Source organism: Mastomys coucha, unplaced genomic scaffold, assembly GCF_008632895.1.
Source record: "Mastomys coucha isolate ucsf_1 unplaced genomic scaffold, UCSF_Mcou_1 pScaffold12, whole genome shotgun sequence".
NCBI classification, from domain to species: Eukaryota; Metazoa; Chordata; class Mammalia; order Rodentia; family Muridae; genus Mastomys; species Mastomys coucha.
In genome coordinates this window covers 19500508-19516329 of record NW_022196894.1, presented here as the reverse complement: position 1 = coordinate 19516329, position 15822 = coordinate 19500508, and the positions used below count along the sequence as shown (strand labels likewise).

The following is a 15822-nucleotide window of genomic DNA, read 5'->3' as shown; positions in this document are numbered from 1 at the left end:
TCTAAAGGGTGAACAAAGTTTCATTTCAGTACAGTCCTGGACCCTACTTAGAACAACATGTCCTGAGCTCTCATCCCACCAGTCTACGGTCTGGTTCCCACTCAGCACACAGCAGCAAGAAGCAGGCTTGGAAATAAACTGTCGCTAAGGTCTGAGATGAAGACAGGGAAGCCCAACGTGCTTGTACATAAACAATCTCAACATTTACTGAGAGCTGGCAGGGTTACTGGCTAAGCGCTAGCGTTTAACTCATACATTAACCATGTCAAAGTTTACATCCGTATTCAAAATCATACAATTATCATGCATCAGTTTTTAAAATATTTATTGTAGAAGGAAGAAAATAGAAAAAATATCAACCCTTGCAACACCAAATGCAGCCTTAACATCCTTGTAGCTAACACTCAAGAAGTCAGCATGTTTGTGGACCAATTCGTGGTTCCCAGAATCCTAGTCTCAAAACAAGGGCAGTGGGAGCAGCACTAATTTGTTACACACATACACACACATTATATGTCTCATATATGAAGTATGCCTTATATACTATAGGCATATAAGACTGGGATTTCTGCCTGACAAATCAGTACAGATGTCAAAGACCTACAATCTCTCTGTCCTGTCACATTAAGTCTCAGGACACCTGTGGCTTCCATCCATTTCATTCTGCCGCCCCACTCTAGGTTCCCAATCTCTGTTGTGTTTTAAGAACTACTCTCTCATTCTTTTCATTTCTTTGAATATAAAAATCTCTACCTCAATCAGCTCAGAGTGATATTGGCTAGCATAAGCCTTAAGCAACTGTAAGGAACACAGGGTGAAATCTAAGCATAATTTGGAAATGCTCAATCTCCAGGCACAGGCTATAAATCCATTCCCATTTGTTTTCAGCTGTAAACACTTCCACTCAACATAAGACACTGAAGTTATTGTGTTCTATTAGGATCAGTTTGAGTAGAGTACTTGCTTCAGATTTTTATGGCTTCTCTTTTCATTTTTAAGAACAAAACCATGTGAACTGCTAACACTTCCCAAGCAGGTCTACTATAGAAGACACAAAACCATGTAGAACTTGATTTAATCTTACAGAAACTATTCTTGCAATTGTTTTATATTAAAATGCCCCAAAAGTTAAAAAAAAAAAGACCCAGAAACTACTTACGGCATGCTGGAGTCTGGACAGACAGCCTGAAACTACAGGCAGCCGACTATTCCCTCGGATTAAACTTTGTCCCTTGCCTGGCTGTTTCTGGATCAAGTTCACACAGACACATGTTTGCAGTGGCCTTGGAAGCTACCGCCCAACAGGCCAGGTAGGAGGGGTTGTTCCTTTAACTCCTGCGACTCAGCAGCATCCCAAAGGTCAAGCTCAATGTGTGTAAAAACAAATGTAATGAGGACTAGGGGGAGCCTGAGAACTCTCATTATTCCTGATGGCCAGGCTTGGGTTTCCCTGTGTTCCAGGGTGGGAGGAGTATAGTCCTCAGAGCTCCAAGGCTCTTGATTCTTATTTCAACGAAAGTGTCTCCTCCTTCTTGGAGTCTGTGGGTTGTGCAGTCACAGCAGAGAGGCCTGAAGCTTGCGTCTCTGTTTGCACACTATCAGCTCCCTCTTCTCGTCTCTTTTTCTAATGATATAAAGCAGGACTGCTTGTAGATTTAATTGTGTTCTCTTAATTCAGTGCTGTGTCCTTTGCCTGTAGGCTTTCCTTTCTGAACGACCGTATTGCCAGTTCGCACCAGGAACCTCTCTGGTAACATCCATCTCTTATGAGGTACATGTGCTGATACTCTGGGAACATCATCTTTTTCTCTCCCAGAAAACACATGTTGGGATCTTTAACTCTTCTTGATTCTCTGTCTATGACTTGGACTTCCTCACATCCTGGTGATTCTCTGCAACAAGCAGAATGACATGTCCCCATTATCAGAACCTGTGAAAATTAACTTTACACAAGGGACTTTGTACATGTGTTTAAGAATGTTGAAATGACTTTATCCACGAGCCCAATCTAGTCACAAGACTGTGTGAACTCTTCCCGGCTGTGATTAGAAGAGGTCACTGTGCAGACCCCACTAACCCCTGCTGGCTTTAAGTGGAGAAGAGGCACAATCTACGGGCTGCAGTGGACTTAAGCTAGAAGCAGCACAGAAACAGACATGCCTGCCGGGCCTCTAGGAAGCCCCGAAGCCCTGAGTATACTTGTTTTTAAGCCCAGTGAGACCCATCTTGGATCCTCATCTATACCGTTAATTTATTTTTTAAATTAGGTATATGCGTATGTATCTGCGGGAAGGCATGTGCATGTACATGCAGATGCCCACGGAAGCCAGAGGCATCGGGTGCTCAGGCACTGGAGTAAGCGGTGGTGGTGAGCCACCTGACACATAAACTAGCAAATAAACTAGGGTCCTCTGAAAGACTGGCAGATTCTTTTAACTACTGAGCCATCTCTCCAGCTCCCTAATCTGTAGTCATTTAAAATGTAAGTTTGTGATAATTTTTGTAGACTGGAAAAATAATATAGATAACTTAATTTCAATACATTACCTTTAAAGGATAATACTCAAGGCTGAATAGAATATTCTAAGAGGTCTGATAAAGAAAAAATATTAGCTGGAGAGATGGCTCAGCGGTTAAGAGCACCGACTGCTCTTCCGAAGATCCTGAGTTCAAATCCCAGCAAGCACATGGTGGTTCACGACCATCCGTAGTGAGATCCGATGCCCTCTTCTGGAGTGTCTGAAGACAGCTACAATACACTTACATATAATAAATAAATAAATCTTTAAAAAATTTTAAAATATAAAGATATAAAAAAGATATCTTTGGCCTGTTCTTGCTTTTTAATGCATTATATTCAACTTAGTAGATCCCCAAGTCTTTGCCCCACACAAACTATTTAACATCAGTGTAGTGGTAGATTGAATAGATTTGGCCCTCATAGATTCATGTTTGAATGCTTGGCCATAAGGGGTGACAGTATTAGGAGGTGTGGCCTTGTTGGCAGAAGTGAGTCACTGTCACCACGTAGGCAGACTTTGAGGTCTCCTAAGCTAAGGCCCCACCCAGTGCTGAAGACAATCTCCTCCTGGCTACCTTCAGAGCAAGATGTAGAACTGTCAGCTCCTCCAGCACCGTGTCTGTCCACACACTGCCATACTCCCCACCATGATGATAATGGACTGAACCTCTGAAACTGTTACCCAGCCCCAACTCTTTCCTTTGTAAGAGTTGCTGTGGTCGTGGTGTCTCCTCACAGCAGCAGAACACTGACTGAGACATTCTGTGCCTGACTCTGCTCTCCTCTGTGAGCTCTGGTCTAGCCACAGCTGAGACAAGAGGAGGGATGGCTTTCAAACACACGCAGATACCATGGTGGTTTAAATGAGAGTGGCCCCATAGGCTCAAACATTGAAATGCTTGGTCCCCAGGGAAGGCACTGCTGAAGAGGATTTGGGGGCAGCCTGTTGGAGGAAGTGTGTCACTGGAGGAGGACTTTGAGGTTTTCAAAAGCCCAAGCGAGGCTCGGTGGCTCTCTCTTCCTGCTGCCTATGGATCTGAATACAGAACTTTGAGCTCCTTCTCCAGAACCATGTCTGCCTGCATGTCACTGGGCTTCCTGCCATGATCAAAATGGACTAAATTTCTGAAAGTTTAAGCCAGCCCCAATTGGATACTTTCTTTTATAAGAGTTGCTATCTATGGTCATGGTGCCTCTTCACACTCAATTTCATTCAGGACAGGAGAGATAATAATTGAAAAAATGACATCATCTTAATCTATATTTTAACCTTAATTTGTTAAAATTCAAAATATTACATAAGACAGTGCTGTGAAGTTATGGGGAAATAGTGGAAGCCAAACCGGTAGAACCACTCTGGAAAACAAAAATGGATGCATGATGAACACAGAGACCCTTTCATCAAGCAATAACTAAAGCCACATTTTCCCCATGTAAACTAATACTTGTGTGTGTGAAACACAGTATTTGTGTGCAGCACTGTTTGCAAAAGTAAAGGATGTGAGTCACAGGGAACTAGTAAATGCAGTTATCATATCTGATGGGATATGGAATGAAAAACAAGGCAGTTGTGGGCTACTCATTGAGCATAAACAAATTATACTAACTTAAACTATGCATGTGTAGAGAAATTTGTCTAAATGCTATTGTGTGTGTGCATATTCGTGCACATGGGCATGGTTGAGGCATGTATATGGGTATGCATGCCTGTATATAGCTCTCAGGAAGGGTATGTAAGATAACAGGAAGAGAAGGCAGACCCTGGGTTAGCAGAGGCTCCGAGGTGGAAGACACACAGTGTCCTTTGTGCTTTGGGGACTTTCACCAAAGTTGATATTATCCATGTGAAAATATGCTAAATGTAATGTGACACCCTAGATTATATGTTGAGACAGAAAAATACAGTACTTGAAAAACTTTGTAAAAGACAAATGAAGTGCAGATTTCAGATAATCATATTCATTTCTTAATTTTGACAAATAAGTCATGTCCATAGAAGATTTTTGTATGAGAAGTTGGGTAAAAGTTATATGGGAATTTTTGTACAGAAAAATTCTTGGCAACTTATCTGTATCTCTAAAAAATTAATCCAAAGATAAAACATTTACTCAAATAATAAAAAGCGTGTTTGGCTTAGTTTGGCTGGTTTGAGACAGGGTCACTATGTAGTTCAGGTTGAACTTGAACTAGGGGCAAGCTCCTGCCTCAGCTCCTGAGTGCTGGGATTACAGCTTGAGTAATTTCACACATCTTTAAATGGACATTTTAAACATTACCAGAGAGACAGCTCAGAGGTTAAGAGCACTGACTACTCTTCCAGAGGTCCTGAGTTCAATTCCTAGCATCCACATGCTGTATCACAATCATCTGTAATGAGATCCAATGTCCTCTTCTGGTGTGTCTGAAGACAGCTATAGTGTACTCAAATATACTAAAGTAAATAAATCTTTAAAAAAAATTATCAGGAAGGGTTTGTGGGCTGTCGGGGTGGGGAGGACTTGGAGAAAGGAGAGATGACAATCAAAAAGGCAAGATGAAAAGCCATGGAGCATCTTGCCATGAGGTGATGAGTGAGGGCTTGCCTTAAAACAAAGGTCATGAGAGTATCAGGATGCTTGCAATAGCAGAGAAAAACCAAACATATTAGTGACAAGAGAACCACCTCCCACAAGTTGTCAGCCAAACTCCACAAATGTATTGTGGTACATGTGCACCCCACCCCACACACACATACACACACACATACACACACGCATGCTTGCTTGAAGCTACTGTAACACCAGCTTTATTTGGGAGAAAATAAACTCAGGGAGAAGACTGCAAAATTTACACGTGGCTTTAATATAAACATTGAGACTGAAACATGGTGGGTGGGGGAGGTTTTCCTAGTCCCTGGACAATATGCTCGCTTTCTTGTCCCATCACAGGTACTTGGGCACAAATCTGAGACATTTGCCAGAGCAGCCATGTTGAAATATGTGACTGCTTTTACAACTTGGGCTACCTAGAATTTTAAATATAGCTCTGAATTGTGGCTTCCCTTGGCAAATTACAAGATATATTTCACTATAAAAGAAGAAAAACAACAAACGAAGTTTTAACCTGGCCACACCTGCCACTATGTCTCTGCTTCTGTAACCACTCGCTGTTTAGCACCTGTGGCTGAGGCTTAGTCACACACCGGAAAGGAAGTAAGTGACTAATCAATACTCTCTGACAACAGCACATAACGAGTTCTGGATCGAATATATATGTGAGTGTGTGATGCGCACATACCTGTGCTTGTGTGCCAGCTACATGTCATGGATGTGTGTGTCACCAAATTCTAAATGGTCTCAAATACAACTAAACCCATGACTTACCTGTGCTAAACAGGACACGGGTAAGGTGGAAGAGCAATTTTTGTCCCTAATTTTCAACCAACTGAAATACTGTTTTACCATTAAATGTCCATAAGTAAAGATAACTATTGGCTTGAAGACTTCGCTCCAATAATTTCCATATCATTGTGAACATCCTGCTCCTGGGTACAAGGAAATATTCTCACCAAGCAAACACCCAGTCGCAGCCTTCACGTGAGAAGTTATGAGAGTAGTAAAACCATCCGTACAAAGTTTCTAGAAGACATCATCAAAAACTATGCCAAAGTAGTAGTTTCTCCAACATAGTGTCTGGCTGCTTACTGAGTGGAGCATTATTCTTGATGGTAATGCCAGCCTGAAAGAGATCACTGCTGTTTATCAGAAAGGAGATGTTAAGGGTAGCCCAAATCACAGCTTTTCTAAGTATCTGTGTTTCTAAACTGAAAATCAACCAGGCAAGTTACTTCCTTTTTGTTTGTTTTAAAATGAGGTCTCACTGTGTATGCCCAGTTGACCTGAAACTCTTTAGGCAGACCGGGCTGGCCTCGAACTCACAAAAATCCACCTGCCTTTGCCTGTAAGTACTGGCATTAAATTTGTATGCCACCATGCCAGCAGCCCCTATTCCTTTTGTACACAATCTGGAGCTACCTTTTGAGGCTAAGAAACAACAGGTGACAATGACAGCAAGCTTGAGAGAGAGCCTGGAGCTTCCCTTCATAGGGCATTCATTCAGCCCAGGGTGTGGCTGGTAGAAAACAGCAACTCTTCAGACCCTTTGACACGCCTCCTGCCTACAGCTCTCCCATGCTTTGGGAGAGCAATCTGAATGGGTATGGCAGGATTAATAAACTATTTTAACTTTGATCTTCACAGTCATGAGAATGATAGAATTCTCAGCCATTCCTTTTTTATTATTATTATTATTTTAAATATATATTCAGAGAAAATGCAAGGCTACAGCAAGTACTAACCCCACTAAGGAGTTCGGTGGCAGGATAGAAGCATGAACCTCTATCTACAAGTTGAACTTGCACGCACACACAAGTCCCAGCAGTTTGTCATCCAGTGAGATAAGATGCAGTATGCAATGCCGTGCCCAGATGTGAAGTTCAGCTCTTCAGCGTGGATGTTCCCAAGGCAGGAACTCAAGTCCTCTTGCTTAGCCTACTGCACAAATATGATGTATTACTTTCTGTGTGTGCGGTGACATGAAAAGCAGTATCAAACATAGACAGACAAGGCAACAGTCTCACCTGGTAAAGACTCAGTTTAATCTCTGTTGATGTATGGTGGGAAATAGCTATGTATGTATGTATGTATGTATATATCTGCCTGCATACACCTGTAGACTCTGCTACTAAATTTCTAAGTCATTTAATGCCATGTCCAGCAATGAGAACTAGTGAGCGGCAGTAACTGTATATATTGAATTGGTCATCTCAACCTACCATTTTTAAAAGTATGATCTAGAAAAAAATGCATACAATTTGATTTCATTTTTATGAGTTTAAAGGAAGCACTTGAAGCCAGGCAGCACTTGGATTAGGATACACAGGTGTGTGGCGGATCCCTGGAGAAGTGAGAACAGTTACACAGGCGTGTGGCAGATCCCTGGAGAGGTGAGAACAGAGTTACCACGGCCCTCAGCTCTTTTTTTTTAAATTTTTTATAAAGATTTATTTGTTTTATGTATATGAGTACACTGTTGCTGTCTTCAGACACACCAGAAGAGGGCATCAAATCCCATTGCAGATGGTTGTGAGCCACCATATGGTTGATGGGAACTGAACTCAGGACCTCAGAAGAGCAGTCAGTGCTCTTACCCACTGAGCCATGTCTCCAGCCCAGGACCTCAGCTCTTGGCTTTCCTTTATGATCAGGGACGAGTGAGAGCACAGGAGGATTTAGTGGGAATGGGGCTCATCAAGCCCCGCTGCAGGGATGTACATACTCATGCTGTAGTTATTTCATAAATATAAATATTTACTACTTTTTTAAAAGCTCACCTTGCTCTTACTCCTGCTTCTCCACCTTGCCTCTTGCCCCTTTGTTCCCTCTGTCTCCTCATTCCCTTCCCCTCCTCTCCATGTGGTCATGGCCATCCCCTACTTCTCTACTCTCTCCTTCTCTCTGCCTTTCTCTGCCTCTGCTACCTTCTTAACTCCCGTCCCCATGCCCTAAATAAACTCTATTCTATACTAAAAAAAATAAAAATAAAAATAAAAATAAAAGCTCGCCTTCGTCCAAAGGTAGACAGTAAATGAACCCTGCACTGAAGCAGCAGGAGTCTGTGGAATGGGGGGACAGCGAGGCAGTAAGCACCAAATTACCCAGGACTTTCATAAATACCTAGCAGACTCACACACAACTTTGAAGTCTGAAAATTCCCTGAACCCTGAAAGTTAAAGTAAAACTCCAGACCCTACCATTTAATGAGCACCACATATAAACCTTAACATTAACTGTAGATTCAAAGATTCAGGGTTCAAAACCTGCCCGGATACTAATAGCCTACATTTGTGTTCAGGCATTTACAGAAGGCAAATGCTCTAATCCAGTGGTTCTCAACCGTCCTAATGCTGCGACACTTTCATACAGTTCCTTATGCTGTGGTGACCCCGCCCATAAAATTATTTTTGTTGCTACTCCATTACTGTAATTTTGCTACTGTTGTGAACTATGACATAAATGTCTGATCTAAGACCCTGTGCAGTTGAGACCCACAGGTTGAGAAATGCTGTAAGCCATTATTTGCATCCAGCACTGTTTGCTTAGGCAAAAAGTCTCTACTAATGTCAGTTAAGGGCAGCTTTATAATGTTTCAAGAACAACTAGTTCATTTACACTGATAGAAGTACTGAGAAAAACATACTGGAAATATTTTAAGAATTTCTGCTCATGAGAGCTAGAAAGGATGAAGGTGCTGGCCACAAGTCTATAGCCAGAACTCCAGCTCCAGGCTCCATGAGGAGGATCACTGCAGCAAGCTGCCCTCTGACTGCCACATGCAAGCTGAGAACGGACACACACACACACACACACACACACACACACACACACACACACACACGCAAAGCGTAAAAAAACCTTCCATCTCTGCCTCCTGTACTTTACCGCTAGCTGGGGAAAGTGGCTTTTTTTCTAAGTCTAAGAAATAATAAATAATAAAGAAATAATAAATCATGAAAGAATATGTTTCCAAGTTCCTTAAACTTATTTTTAATCAAAGTATAAAAGATATCAAGTTCCAGGTCTCCCTTTTATATTAAAACAAACAGGATAAAAGGAGCCACTTAAAACCAGATGGGTTAATGTTTACACAGAGGCAGCTTTTCCCAATTGTGTTCTCCTTTAAAGTTTGAACGGTTGAATGACCTTGCTGGAATTCCCCTGTCAGCTGGGAGTATCTACTGAACTTCCAAATAGAAACTACGCTCACATGACACATTAGAACGGTATGCCAAGTGCTATCTGTCCCTACACCTTGAACCTGGTAGTTAAGACTACAGATGAATCAATAAGCTTTTCCTCTCTTAGGCCACTAAACAAAGTATTAAATTTCATTATATTTCACATTATGTACTTAGAATGTCAATACAGTCAAATGTACGGCTTCACTAACAGGCCTGTTTTTAAATACAGAATACACCATTCTGAAGTGAGAATTTGAATCCAAATCTGATTCCTTTTACTTCAGTGTAACCACCTAAAAACCTAGATAATGTGAAGCTTTCATTGTTTTTATTCGAGAACTCCTAAAACATCTTTGTAGAAAAGGCATCGTGAGGGTGAGGTGAGGTGGTCGTGGAACCTGTTCTTTGCAGTGTAAGCCAATCATGAGGTGAAACTCAATACAGAAGGCACAGAGGACAAACCCCTCACCCACCGGCTAGCCACACCCTCTGGCTAGCCACACCTCCTCTCATTTTCAGAAGTTGAAAACACAGTAAACATTACACGGAACTGTAGCCCAGCAACTTTTCTTTCAAACACTGTTTTCAAGGGGAAAAAAGTAACATTTCACAGTCTGGGTTTCTACAGAACTTTTTATTAATGTGTCAGAAGCTGAGATGACACCGCTCAGCAGACAGCAATGCTGAGCTTAGAGATATCTTGTTCTAGAATATCTCAATAGTGGCTGACATCTTCTTATTACACAGGGCATAAGTTTTATAATTGTTTTTTAATTTTGTAAATTGTTTTTAAAGAATTATTTATTTTATGTATATGAGTACACTGTCTCTGTCTCCAGACACACCAGAAGAGGGTATCAGATCCCATTACAGATGGTTGTGAGCCACCATGTGGTTGATGGGAATTGAACTCAGGACCTCTGGAAGAGCAGTCAGTGCTCTTAACTGCTGAGCCATCTCTCCAGCCCCCAATTTTGTAAATTTTTAAAGGAGGTAGAGAGATAGTTTAACTGTTAAAAAATATTTTTATTTAAATATATTTATTTTTTAAAAATTATTTTATGTGTATGAGTATTTTGCCTGCATGTATTGTGATGGTCTGAATGAAATGGTCCCCCATGGGCTCATAGGGAGTGGCACCACTAGGTGTTGTGGCCTTGTTGAAGGAAATGTGTCAGTGGGGTGGATTTTGAGGTTCCATATGCTCAAGCCAGGCCCAGTGTCAGTCTCTTCCTGCTGCCTTTGAATCCAGATGTAGAAATCTCAACTTCTTCTTCAGCACCATGTCTATCTGCATGCCATGGTGACAGACTAAACCTGAACTGTAAGCCAGCCCTCAATTAAATGTTTTCCTTTATAAGAGTTGCTGTGTCATGGTGTCCCTTCACAGCAATAGAACCCCTAAGACATGTATATATGTGCAAACCTGGTGCCCACACAGCCAAAACCAAAGCATCAGATCCCCAGGAACTAGAATGAAGAATGATTGTGAGTCCCATGTGGGTCCTGGGAACCAAACGGAGACCCTTTGCCAGAGCAGTGAGTGCTCTCAAACCACTCAGCATCTCTCCAGCCCTTTAATTGTTCTGAGGCAGGGTCTCCTGTGGTCTAGCCTGGGCTTGAACTTCCTCTGTAGGTGGTAATGCCCTTCAGCTCCTAATCCTCTTGCCTATGCTTCCTGAGTGCCAGGATGACAGCTGTACTTCACACTCTGAATGCAAGAAGAGCCAGGGATGGGTTCCTGGGCCTTATGCTTAGGAAGGCACTCTACCAACTCAGTCACATCTTCTGTCCGACCATACCAGATCCTGCTTCTGGTCTTCCATCTCCTGTCCCTTCTTTCAAGGAAATGACCTGCTTTGTCACTACCTTCCTTCCATTCTTTAAGATTTACTTTATGAAGGAGTGTTCTATCTGCATGTACACCTGCATGCCAGAAGAGGACATCAGGTCATATTATAGATAGTTGTGAGCCACCATGTGAGGATTGAGCTCAGGACCTCTGGAAGAGCAGTCAGTCAGGCCCCTTAACTGCTGAGCTATCTCTGTCCCTGCTACTTTCTTTTCTTTCCCCTGAGACAGGGTTTCTCTGTATAGCCCTGGATGTCTTGGAACTCACTCTGCAGACCAGGCTGGCCTTGAACTCAGAAATGGCTTGCTTCTGCCTCTCAAGTACTGGGATTAAAGGTGTGCTCCACCACTGCCCAGCTACCTTGTCAATACATTCTTCCAGCCCGTTTCTGTCTCTAAAACTTGTGCTTAGATCCTCAGAATATGTGTTCTATTTCATGGAATGAAATGTCCAGCCTCTTTAAATTGTGGCTCTGTACTTTGCCAGGTATGACATCGCACTAATTGCAGGCTGTCTTGAGGACCAGCTGTCTGTCTTTCTTGCCCAGGTTCTTAGTGCCACTACTACCTCCAGTTTACTGAAGAACAATGGACGGGGTGCTAACTCCACAAGCACATGTGACTCTGATCTTTCAAACAAAGGCAAAGTTAACAAAGTAATAATTGGGACAGAGAAGAAAAAAATAGATAATCAAATCATCTTCTCCTCAAGATTTCTCATCTCCACGTCTACTCCTCTATTCTCAGCTACTTAGCAAACATACAGTAAAATAAAATGTGAAATACAAAATGTGTAATTTTTCCTAAACTCCTTGCAGTAGGATGGTAACATATTTTATGTTGGCGAGCTGGCCAATGGCTGGTAAACTTAGGAAACCCAATGGGAGCCCAGCACTACGAAGACTGAGAGACATTAGACACAGGGAGGACACAGGGGGTTAGAGTTAAATAAAGCAACATGGAGGTTAATCATAGCTGGATAATGAAGCACTCATAAAAATCCAAAGGAGCATTCTGGCAGCTCAGCCACGGCCATTCCTGGAAAGCAGAGCTCTCGCCCTTCCCATGCGCCCTGCTCTGTCCATTTTGATCTTTCCCCACTAACTTCCTTTACAGTCATCCATAGGTATGGCCCTTGGTTCTGTGTGGACTCTAGCAAACCTAACGGATCTGAGGAGGGATTTGTGGCAATGACAAGTTGCAGCTGCTCAGTTGAGCAATCTGGAGCTGGCAGTTGCATCTGAAGTGTATGATGCTAGTCCCTACGAGCATTTTATTTCTCCTGTTATGTGTCCTTTTCCTGGGCCAGCCCAGCTATGCTCTCCTGAGTCATACCTAATTCACAGTGTCACATGCATCTGGAGGCTCACCTTCTGGTGGGACTGCATATTTGGATGCTATAGAGCTCCACAGCCAGTCAAGCACCTGACATGTAGTTGAGTGTACACTTCCCAGCATGGCTGGAAATGTAAACTACAGTTTCTTCCTTGTGGGGGGAAGGGAAGAGAAGAAAGTGTGTCTAACTTCCCATCTTTTCAGGAGTTTTGAGTGACTGTTTTCTATCAAGCCTGATTTGGAAGTGTTGATAGAATGTGGGATTTTTGGATGCCTGGGACGTGCTAAGTACCAGGGCACTGGAGCATGCAGTACCAAAAATAGACACCAGAGGGAGGAAGAAGCCCTTACGAGTTCCTGAAAAAGTTCTCCAATAGTGAAATTACATAAACCCACAGTCCAGAGACCACGTATTCATAAAAGACTTGAGAGGTTCCAAAACTATGTAGGCTGATGGGTGAACGTCCACCCTGTATGACTAGTCCGTAAATGGTTGGGAGAGGAGGCGGCTACTCTGTTCTCTTGGTATGTCTAACAGGAAACAAATTCAGGAGGAAATGTCATGGGAGCCACAGAAATGAAACCTATCCAAACATGGTGGCTCCCTTGTGTAAACTCAACATGTGGGCAAGCTCAGGCACAACTGCCATGAGTATGAGGCCAGCCTGGGCTACAGAGTAAGACCCTGTGCAAAACAAAACTAACAACGAAGCAAACAAACCAGGGATACACCAAAGCTGAAGAATTCAGAGAAAGAACAGAAGAAAATGTATTAAAGAAACTCAAGACACTGTAAGACACAACACAAACAGCCAATGAAATCACAGAAGTGATACAGGAGCGTGATGAGAATACCAACAAAGTGTCAGAAATTACTTAAAAGAACCAAAGGAAAAATACACAACTGGAGAACTCAGTAACTTAGTTGAAAAACTCAAGTTTTTCAACATTACATTTGATGATATAACTCAGTAAACTTGAGGACAGACGATTTAAGATCATGAAGTAGAAGGGACAGAAGGAAGAGTGACACTTGAGGGACTGAAACACTGTCAAGATAGCCAACACACATGCCCACGCATGCCCACGCATGCACACACATGCACACACACACACACACACACACAAACACACACACACACACACACACACACACACACACACACACACACACACACACACACACACACACACACACACACACACACACACACACACGAGAGTTACAGTGTGAGAGAGATAACATAAGATGGCAGTCTTTGCTCACATCCTGCTGACTGAGTGAAGGGAACCAGGCCTCCACATGTTCATTACCTCTCTATTTACTGTGTACGAAGAGGTATGTATGAGCTGTGATACACATGCAAAAAACAACTCTCCTCCATCTAGGTTCTGGGGAATGCCTGGGTTATGAGGCTCTGTAGCAGGAACCTTTACCCACTGAGCTATCCCACTACCCCTGCATATCTAAATTTAATGAAGTCAAAGTGTTCTGACTAATGAGCCCAAAGAAGTCTACAGAAAGAAATATAACTGAACTGTCAAAAGTCAAAGAAAAACTTGTGTCAAGAGAAAATCAATCTGTCATGTACACAAGAGCTCCTAAACATTGTCAGTGGATTTCTCTACAGATGCATTATAGATCAAAGGCACTGGCAAAATAAATTCAAAAGCACTATAGCAAGCAAAACCTTCCTCTGGGAAGGAATGGACAGGAAACCTTCCTAGACAAAGCCTATCTACCTAAGATGGGGGAAGGGAGGCTAAGGGGTCATAGAGCAGGCTAAAATCTAGACTTCACTAAGAAAGTGACTTGAGTCAAGACCTGAAAGAGTAAAGGAAGTGACACATGGAATGAGGGAGGGACATTCCAAGAACAGGAAACAGCACCAAACAAGTCCCTCCAAACACAAAGCAGGTACAGTAGCAGAAGCAAATGAATCGGGGGAGAGAAGACATCCCATTGAAGAGGTAGAGGGACACCCCCCCATTCTAGGGAGTGACATCATAGCTTTCATTCAGCAGGACATGCAGCTGCCTTACAAGGCTGAAATGGCAAGGGAAGACGCATTAGTGTACACCTCAAGGGAGATGGGTCGAGGCTGATACACTCAGAGTTGACTCCGAGGGACAATCTAAGGCAACAGATTTTAAGGCTTGAGGACTGGAAAGCACGGAACTGTGTGTTAGCAAGCTCGGAACTGTGTGTTAGCGACCTGGGGAAACTGAAGACAATTTTGATAAGAGCAAATATTGGGAGTTGAAATTTGAGCGGGTTAAAAGTTTAAGATGCACATTAGACAGAGAGTGTACAGAACTGACCTCATCAGTCACTGTCCCTCCAAGAAACGTCTTTCAGCCGGTGCTCAGTTTGTCTTACCTTTTCCCTCTGACTGTTCATACTAGTGTCTGCTGTGTAGTCATATGCACAAGCCTAGAGTGTAGAGGAGAGGTGCAGGCTGAAGACAAAACTGAAAATCAGAATTATAGAGCCATGAAATCGAAGAGAGAGGATTATAGACTTTTGAGAGCTGGAGACACAAAGACAAAGAGAGAAGAACACACAAGGATTGAGTTCTAGGGTACCTCATACTGAGGTCAAGGAAGTAAAGAGGGAGCAACAGACACTAGAATGAACAGGTGGAGGAGAACCCAAAGCTGAGAGATCCTGAAGGCCACTAAGGAAGGGCAATCGCTGACAGGTGAGGTCTGCACACACTACTTAGTGGCCACATACCCAATTCAGTACACATTTATTAAACCTGAAATAGTTTTTAATATTTTAGGATCTACGTTCATTAAAAATAGATGTTGGGCAAAATATATTAATTGGTTTTAAAGTATATCAAATACACCTGTCAGTTGTCATACACACACACACACACACACACACACACACACACACACACACACACACGTCTTTTATCTAGAACATTTTAACATGTATTTATTTTGTATGTGTGAACATGCCACAGAACATGTGTAGAGGTCAGAGGACAATTTGCAGGAGTTGATGCACTCCCTGTGTGGGTCTCAGGCATCAGACTCCAGAGAGATTTGGCAGCAAGGACCTTTAACTGTTGACCCATTTCAAAGGCTCTTAATCTAGAACATTTCTTAAAATATTAGTCTAAATATTATTAATAGATTGTATGAGCAAAAGGAAGTTTTAGCTATACTTGTTTGGGGAAACCTAATATAATTTTCACAAAAAAAGAAAGAGAAAGCAAGAAAGCAATAAAGAAAGCAGCATTTTGTAAAATTACATTACTACAGAGCCATTCTAGGCTAGCAACCTATCACTACAGAGCCATTCTAGGCCAGCATCCTATCACTA

General features: G+C 42.4%; 1 protein-coding gene across 3 annotated transcripts in view; it reads right to left on the bottom strand.

Moving 5' to 3' along the window:
- Positions 1 to 15822, bottom strand: part of Map3k13 (mitogen-activated protein kinase kinase kinase 13) — a 160895-nt gene that overhangs the window by 120218 nt on the left and 24855 nt on the right. Inside the window, exons 1-2 of one of the 3 annotated variants that reach the window (XM_031363502.1) lie at positions 6069 to 6674; positions 1160 to 1892 (exon numbers count right to left, since the gene is read on the bottom strand). The exons of 1 other annotated variant lie outside the window; for it this stretch is intronic. The gene's annotated coding sequence lies outside the window, so the exon portion shown is untranslated. Of the gene's footprint in view, positions 1 to 1159; positions 1893 to 6068; positions 6675 to 15822 lie in introns of those variants that run through there. One more of the 3 variants, XM_031363503.1, reaches the window with a different exon arrangement.